At 36.6% G+C, this 8,487-nt stretch overlaps 1 protein-coding gene across 6 annotated transcripts in view; it reads left to right on the plus strand.

Annotated features, from left to right (window-relative positions):
* The window catches only part of TMEM135 (transmembrane protein 135), a 273,828-nt gene that overhangs the window by 162,123 nt on the left and 103,218 nt on the right, over nucleotides 1-8,487 (plus strand). The gene's annotated exons all lie outside the window — the stretch shown is intronic.

The following is an 8,487-nucleotide window of genomic DNA, read 5'->3' on the forward strand; positions in this document are numbered from 1 at the left end:
AAAAAAAATAAGAAAAAAGAAAAGGCTCATTGGCCTTGTAGCTTCAAGATCTTGGGCATTTTTATCAACTTTTTTCATATGTAAAACAAGTATAGTAATAACTACTCATATGATTATTTAGAGGAGATATTGTACATCTGTCTATCCATTTGTAAATGGTAAGACTTGATACATAGCAAATGCCCAATAGCTGGTAATGAATGTTACCAGGTAGTACAATTAATCTGCATAAAAGTTTTGTTTTTGAATTAAAATATGTAATCTCTTTTAGTTTTCTACCCCAAGTAGCTCTTATGCATTTTTTTTTTTCTAGTGAATGGTAGTAACTGTGAATACCTCTTGCCCCAATTGTGAGAGTCACAAATGGGTTAAACAGAAACATGTAGAATAGTTACTCTAAAGGATCAGAATTGTTCCCAGGTCAAAATAAAACTTGGATGAAATACAGTTGAATATATTAATAATTTTAAAGGAGAACTTTGTAAATTACAGAAGGTATTGGTCATTCAAGAAAGGGGAGAACAAAGGGTTGCAGATGAAAGGTTAGCAGTGCCTGAGAAGAGAGATACCAAGGCTCACGTATATAAATATTCTGGCTGGGTGTAGTGGCTCATGCCTGTAATTCCAGCACTTTGGGAGGCCGAGGTGGGTGGATCACCTGAGCTCAGGAGTTTGAGACCATCCTGGGCAACACCGCAAAACCCTGTCTCCACCAAAAATACAAAAAATTAGCTGGACATGGTGGCATGTGCTTGTGGTCCCAGCTACTCAAGAGGCTGAAGTGAGAGAATCGCTTGAGCCTGAGAAGTGGAGGTTGCAATGAGCTGGGATCATACCACTGCACTGCAACATGGGTGACAGAGTGAGACCTGATTTTGAAAAAAAAAAAAAAAGAATACAAATATTGTCTAAGAATGGGTATATTTTTACTGATTTAATAAAAATTAATATACAAATTTATAGAAATTACTATTTACTTACAAATTAGTAATTACTAATAGAAATGATTGGTTTTCTTAGTTTGACATCACTACATAATAGTCATACTTTAACTCATCTTTCTCTGGTCTCATGTTCACAAGTAAATCTTGTGAACATAATCTTGTGAATTATAATCTGTCTTATGGAGCTTACATTCCAAAGAGAGTATTCATTGATAAGATTCTGAGAATGTACAGCCCTTTGGCAGTTAAATTTTATAGCAAAAATTTATGAATTACATTTCTGCTGGATCTGTTTCTCATTGCTTAGTGTAATTAGGTGTTTATAAAATGGTCTCTGTGTGTGTTAAGAAATCAGGTTTCTTTGCCTGCTAAGAGCCAAACTGATGCTTCTCTACCAGTGTCCTGTGGAAGATGTACCATGAAATTTTAATAAATGTAACTTCTATTACTACTGCAACTATACGATTTTGTTTTGGCAGTGTATAGCAGAATATCAAGGTGAATACGTCATAAAAAATGACTGAGGGTACCTAGAGTGTAATGAGAAGTCAGCATCAAATAAAGATTTCTGGACCATTTGCTTCTAGAGTCAGTGAGGGAGCACAATTAGAGCAGCATCTGCTTACACTCAGATCATCTGCAGAAGATTAATTTTCAAGCTTCCATATTAATAGGTAGTTTAAGTAGTTCTTCCGTATTAGTAGGTGGTTTCTGTTTTGTTCTTCCATATTAGTAGGTAGTTTCTGTTTTGTTCTCTACTGAATCTCCAGAATGGTAGTAGGTGTTCAGTTAATTCTTATACAGTGAATGAGTGAATAAAATAAATATTCAATCAGTGTTGAATAGAAGGTCAATTGCGGACATATTAGAACCTAGAACATACCTCTTAATGACCTAGTAAAGATGCAGAATTTTGTACTAACATATCCATTATCTTGTTCTCAATGTAGACTGAAAACAATAATAACCGTTCAGTGTAGCAGTAGAAAATATATATATAAGTGAACCATAACTTCAGCCTTTGCTTCCTTTAACATTCCACAGTGATGTGATATATGAAAAAGAGTTTTAAATACTTAGACTGTTTGATTAAAAATGGATCTTTTTATGGGTACTGTGAGACATTACTCTTTGGCGGTGTGGTAGTAGTAGTTGTTATAATCATTGCTGACTTTAGTGTTTTTCTGAGTCTTAATTCTTTAATTCCAAAGTGCTCTGAGACCACAAAAGGATGAGATCCCTGTTCTAAAAAATAATAATAAAAATAAGAAGAGATCCCTGTTCTAGAATGGGGTGAATGCTCAAGGTAATATAATACTTCTGGGGACTTACAGGACCAGCAGGTGATCCTCTCCTGGTACCTTGCCAGTGCAAAACAGCCTTTTTTCAAACTTCCATGTACGCAATCAGTCTTTACTATTACAGCAGTGCAGTACAGTTTTTCTGGTGAACAAGAGAAGTGAATGGCAGGATTAGTTGTAGGCATGCTAACATTTTATTAACAGAAGACCTGTATTGGGAAGTTACATCTTTTTAGGCTGTGGTTTAGATTATCAGGTGAATGAGAATTTCCTTTAAGGAAAACACCTTACCTATGTAGACCAGACTCTGTAACACTTTTTTTTTTTTTTGTATTTTCTTTTGGCTACAGCACCAGGTTATGAGGCAAACTATATATAAACTAATAATTACAGTGTTTGCTTAGTTAAGTGGTTTTATTCTGAGTATTTAAAGCTTTTTCCCCCTATATTACATCACTACAGAATGTTATGGGAAGGAAAAACTGAAGCTATGGTTGACTTATGTAGAGTTTTTGCTATAACGACTGATTAGTTACAAGATCTTTTTCAGCCAAAGTTCTTAATAAAGTATAGAGTTAAGATGTGTTAGCAGCCAAAGTATGCATATTATTAGGTCATTGTAAAATATATTCTAGAGTTTATATATCCATAATTGACCTTCTATTTTATTTAACACTGATGGAATAGTTAATGAAGTATGGGTGCTAAATAATTTTATTGATTGTATTGAATGTTTAAGATCAATAGAATTTGTTATTTGGTAATGCAGAAATCCAAGTTTTCCATGAGTTTGGGATTCTTTAAAATATATTTAATTATATTAAATTGTTTACAGAAGGTGTCACATATTTCTTTTTCTTATTTAGAACATATTAAACAACTTGTATCATTTATTATTAACTATTACTAATATGAAATACTTTATAATACAATAATATTTACACATTTAGGACCTACTGAATTGGATAGGGTTGCTTGTTCTACCATAAGTGATTTCCAGGTAACTATTAATTTTGAGTTTCAGTTACTTATTATCTATTACCATATAATGAACTACCCCAAAACTTACTGGCTTTAAAACAGTGACAGTTTTATTTGCTCATGATTCTGTGAGTCAGTAATTTGGTCAGGGCTTAGCTGGACAGCTCTTCTGCTGGTATCTCTTGGGATTAGTCATGCATCTATAGTCGTTTGGGACCTTGACTGGGCCGCCTGGTCTTAACATGGTGTCACCTGTTAAGTTGGTCATCGGCTTCTCTGTCATTGTTGCCTCTCATCCTCAAGTTGGCTAGTTCATATTTACCTAATGCCCTCAAGGTTCCAAGAGAGGAAAGTGGGGCACTGGACTTGGAAGTTACACAGAGCTACTTTTGCCATATTCTGTTGGTCAAAGTGAGTGATAAGGGCTAACCCAGGAAGGATGGGGAACTTACCTCTCTATCTCTGTCTCTAGGAGTGGAACAGCAAGTCAAATGGCAAGGGAAGTATGCATACAGGGATGGGAGAAATTGTTGTGGCCAACTTTGTAAACAGTGTATCATTCTTATTGATGCTTTACTTTTCCTTTGCTTTCAACTATAACTTCATTGTTATTTACATGTTTCCCTCTAGTATCTCCTGTTTTCCCTCTCCCTTCTATGCTGAATTTCCTGCTATCTAATAGCCTCCTCTTAACCATAGTGTCAATAGTTTTGCTTTTCCTGGTTTTAGTTACCTGTGGTACAGTACAAGAAGATGAGAGAGAGAGAGAGACCATTCATGTAACTTTTATTATAGTATATTGTAACTGTTCTATTTTTTATTATTGTAATTTCTTACTGTTCCTAATTTATAAATTAAACTTTATCACAGGTATGTATGTATAGGAAGAAACATAGTGTATATAGGGTTTGGTATTATAAGCAGTTTCAGACATCCACTGGGGGTCTTGGAATGGATCCCCTGCGGATAAGGGGGGACTACAGTCTTTTTGAAAATCCCTTAGCTTGTATTGCCAACATGATATGTAAACTAAGAACAGACTTACCTTCAGAGTAGACGTAAGATATTCTACTACAAGTTAAGTGCATGGTGGGTGTGAATTTCTCTCTCCTGCTTCTGAACCTTTTTTTTTTTCTTTTGAGAAGCGAGTGCAGGGGAGAGGGTACAGTGGCTTACTCTACCCTGTTGTTTGACTAGGTGTTGACGTAGTGTTTTCCAAGATATTCTTCATGTATTCCCAGAGTTTTGCAGAGCCTACCAGGAACTACTATGTAACACAGTATGAGAGGCAAATCAGGACTTTAGGGTACCTTATCCTACCTCAGGCAGAGCATTTCTGCATTCATTTGTTTTACTAAAAGTTTTTGCAGGTCTGGTTTTGTTTGAGCAAAGAGTTTCTTTGCTTAAAAAACAAAACTTTAAAACTACTATTTAGATAATTGGACTTGTTGGCTGAGTTTTGGATATGTGATGTTAATTATACAGTTAAACCATAAGCACTTTAAGGTTTTATAAAAATATATTTGCCTTAAGCCATTTCTAAAATATATTTTCCAAATGAGGGATTTAAATGCTTTGATTTGATCAATTACTTTAAAATGATGCTTTAAAAACACATTTTAGAACACAGCAATCCAAAATTTAGAGCATCAATTACACAAGAAGTAAAATTGTACAAAATTAAGGGCTTATTTACATCTAAGTAAGTAGTGTATGTAATAAAATAGCATAATAAAAAGGCTCTGAGTATATTGATGGAGGCATATCATTTGGTCCAACAATGAGGGAATAGATCTTTTTAAAAACTAACAACTTAATCTTTATCAGAAATTGCCTGTTTAAATGAAAGGTAAATAATTTGAAAAGAAAAATGTAATAAATAAGAGGGTATGTTTTTGAGAATATAGAAGTTTAAATATTAAAGTGTTTATAAATATTGCTATAAATGCATGTGTGATCCAGGGCTGAGCTCATCTGGAATTGGGAGGTAGGCCAATTTCTCTATATCCCATGAATGCCTTGGGCGACTCCTTGACCATTGGGTATACAGAATGTTAATTGATGTTGTTTGTGTGTCTCTTGTAGTTCTCTTGACCTACAAAGAATCAAGGTGTAGAAGTTATATATTTGAAGGGCTGGGTTTGTGGAAAAATGATCAGTGTTTTATAAATCTAGGAATTATGAATATAATTTAGAGAAAGGCAAATTTCAGTACAATAATGAGAACTGACTAAAAATGGATTTCAAATAGAACTGTTCTAAAAAGGGATTTGGGGCCGGGTGCGGTGGCTCATGCCTGTAATCTCAGCACTTTGGGAGGCTGAGGTGGGCAGATCACCTGAGGGTGGGAGTTCAAGATCAGCGTTACCAACATAGAGAAACCCCGTCTCTGCTAAATATGCAAAGTTAGTTCGGCGTGGCGGCGCATGCCTGTAATCCCAGCTACTCGGGAGCCTGAGGCAGGACAATCGCTTGAACCAGGGAGGTGGAGGTTGCGTGAGTCGAGATCGTGCCATTGCACTCCAGCCTGGGCAACAAGAGTGAAACTCTGTCTCAAAAAAAAAAAGAAGGTTGGGGTGGTGGGTTTGGTTGCCTGGTAAAGTTGAGAATTTCCTATTCTAGGAGATGTTTAAACAAAAGCTAGACAGTGATCTTTTAGGATCATTGCAGAGGGGATTCATGTCATGGAGAAGAGGATGGATTAGATAGTTCTCAGGCCTTTTTCAGTGCTTAATATTGTATGAGTGTTCCAAGTCTCTAAGCTTCTTCTAGGGCAGTAAATCCAACTGGGGGCAATTTTGTACATCTTCCTAAAGACATTTGGCTATGTTTGGAGGCATTTTTAGTTGTCCTCATTGGTGGGGATGGCAGAGGGGTGCTGTCTAGGTAGAGGCCAGCGATGCTACTAAACATCCTATAATACAAGACAGCCCTTCTTCCCTGCCATGAGCCCCACCCAGACAACAAAGAATTTATCCACCCCCAAATCTCACTAGTGTCAGTGTTAAAAAACTCTAAGGATTTAACTTAGAAGTGGGCCATTTGGTCTTTAAAACTTATCTGGGCCTGAAGTTATTAGGCCAGATAATACTGGCCTTTGGCAAAGGTATGAAGTAGGAAACACTTACTTTGAACAGATTCTTGCCATATTTGTAACATCATCACTTCCATTGCCCTCATGCTCTGTACCACCCCTCTAGACCTATCCTCACTAATGATTCTTGGTCTCATCAGGCTTAGCTCCCTTGGGCCCTATTTCTTTAACATCTACTATCTGTTACCTAGATAATCTGAAAAATGAATATACCAGCTGATATTGCTTTAGTAGTTTTTCCTTATGGTGATAATGCCTAAATCCCCTTTTCTGTCACAGTGATTCATGGTAATCCTGCTGGAGCCATTCATGATTCCAAGCCGTCAACTCACAGGGCTATAAAAATGTGCTGTAGGCTGGGCGCGGTGGCTCACGCCTGTAATCCCAGCACTTTAGAAGGCCGAGGCAGGTGGATCACTTGAGGTCAGGAGTTCGAGATCAGCCCGGCCAACATGGTGAAACCCCGTCTCTACTAAAAATACAAAAATTAGCCAGGCATGGTGGTGCACACCTGTAATCCCAGCTATTCGGGAGGCTAAGGCAGGAGAATCGCTTGAACCCAGGAGGCAGAGGTTGCAGTGAGCTCTGATCATGCCACTGCACTCCAGCCTGGGTGACAGAGTGAGACTCTGTCTCAAAAAACTGTGCCGTAAAATTTACAAGTTGTCATTCACATAAAACATATATGCATACTTTATTAAAGCAAGACAATGTGATTCTTGTCTAATATCTATTCAAAATTATTTAAATAAAATTAAAACATTAGAAATATTTACATGCATTTATATGTAGCTAATTAGAGCTAACAACTCAGAGGTAGATTAGAATTTCAATAGAAGCGGTTTGAGTACTGGAAATTATCAATACTAAGAATGGTCTACAATCATCTGGGTAGAAATCACCTAAATTTTGGAGGTCGTATTATTAATCTACCAAGGCTACCGTGACAAAATACTACAGACTAGATGGCTTATTCAATAGAAATTTGTTTTCTCAAAGTTCTGGAGGCCACAAGTCTAAGATCAAGGTGCTGTCAGGGTTGGTTTCTGGTGAGACCTCTTTTTTTGGCTTATGGACAGCAGCCTTCTTGGTATTTCCTTACATGGGCTTTCCTCTGTGCATGTGGTCAGGGGGTGGTGGCGGGGCTGGGGGGAGAGAGCCAGGGAGAGTGAGAGAGTGAGAGCGAAAGAGCGAGCAAGGAGCAAGCATGTGAGTAAGTGAGAGCTCTCTCTGGTGTTGCTTCCACTTCGTATACAGACACCAATCTTATTGGATTAGGGCCTAACCCTTAAGACCTCATTTAACCTGAGTTACTTTCCTAACAGCCATCTCTTCAAATACAGGTGCATTGGGGATTAGGGCTTTAACATATGAATTTTTGGGGGACACAATCAGTTTTATAACATGAGGTAACTGACCATAAGTTTTACATGAAATAATCAGACAATAGTTTTCTGTTGAAACTTAGTTGGCATAAGTAAACTGCTCTGATGTGTTTTGTGGTTTAGTGTCATAACAATCCAAAGTGAAATTCCTGTCACTATATTATTATAGATAATATGCAAACTTTTCTTCTAGTCATTCATGCTGTACTCACTACTAAGTATTGAGTGTATAAAATTGGATAATTTATTTTTGCTCAGATAGGTCTCAATAAAAAAGCATGTAAAGGTCTAGGTTCTCATGAAATTTTTGAAGCAGAGTAATTAGCAATACTTTAATGTTTAGTTTTCATTAACAACTGGTCATTTTACCCACTTTCCTTTATATAAAAATGAAATCATGCTCCACAAATGCCGGTTTATAATTTGGCTCCTAACTTGATTAAGATGAAGGAATGTATGCTTAGGATAGCTCAGACACTGAGATATTGTATACCAGGAACCACCTGCTTTCCTTAGGGCATTTTCTGTTAAAATATTAGTCAAACTATTTGTTATTAAAGACAGAATTTCCATGTGAAGATTTTGGCTAATATATATAAACATACCTCATTTTTGCCAAGTCCTATATTTAACACACTAAAAAGAGTACATTTAGAAATACTCTTCAGGATTTGTAGCTTCCATCCTAAATTAGTCTGGCTTATTGTTACTAATTAAATTTTGAAGACTGAGAAGGCCAGGTCATATCACTTTCAAAGTGCTTTGGATATTGCGATAACTTA

The sequence above is a fragment of the Pan paniscus genome, chromosome 9 (genome assembly GCF_029289425.2).
Source record: "Pan paniscus chromosome 9, NHGRI_mPanPan1-v2.0_pri, whole genome shotgun sequence".
NCBI lineage: Eukaryota > Metazoa > Chordata > Mammalia > Primates > Hominidae > Pan > Pan paniscus.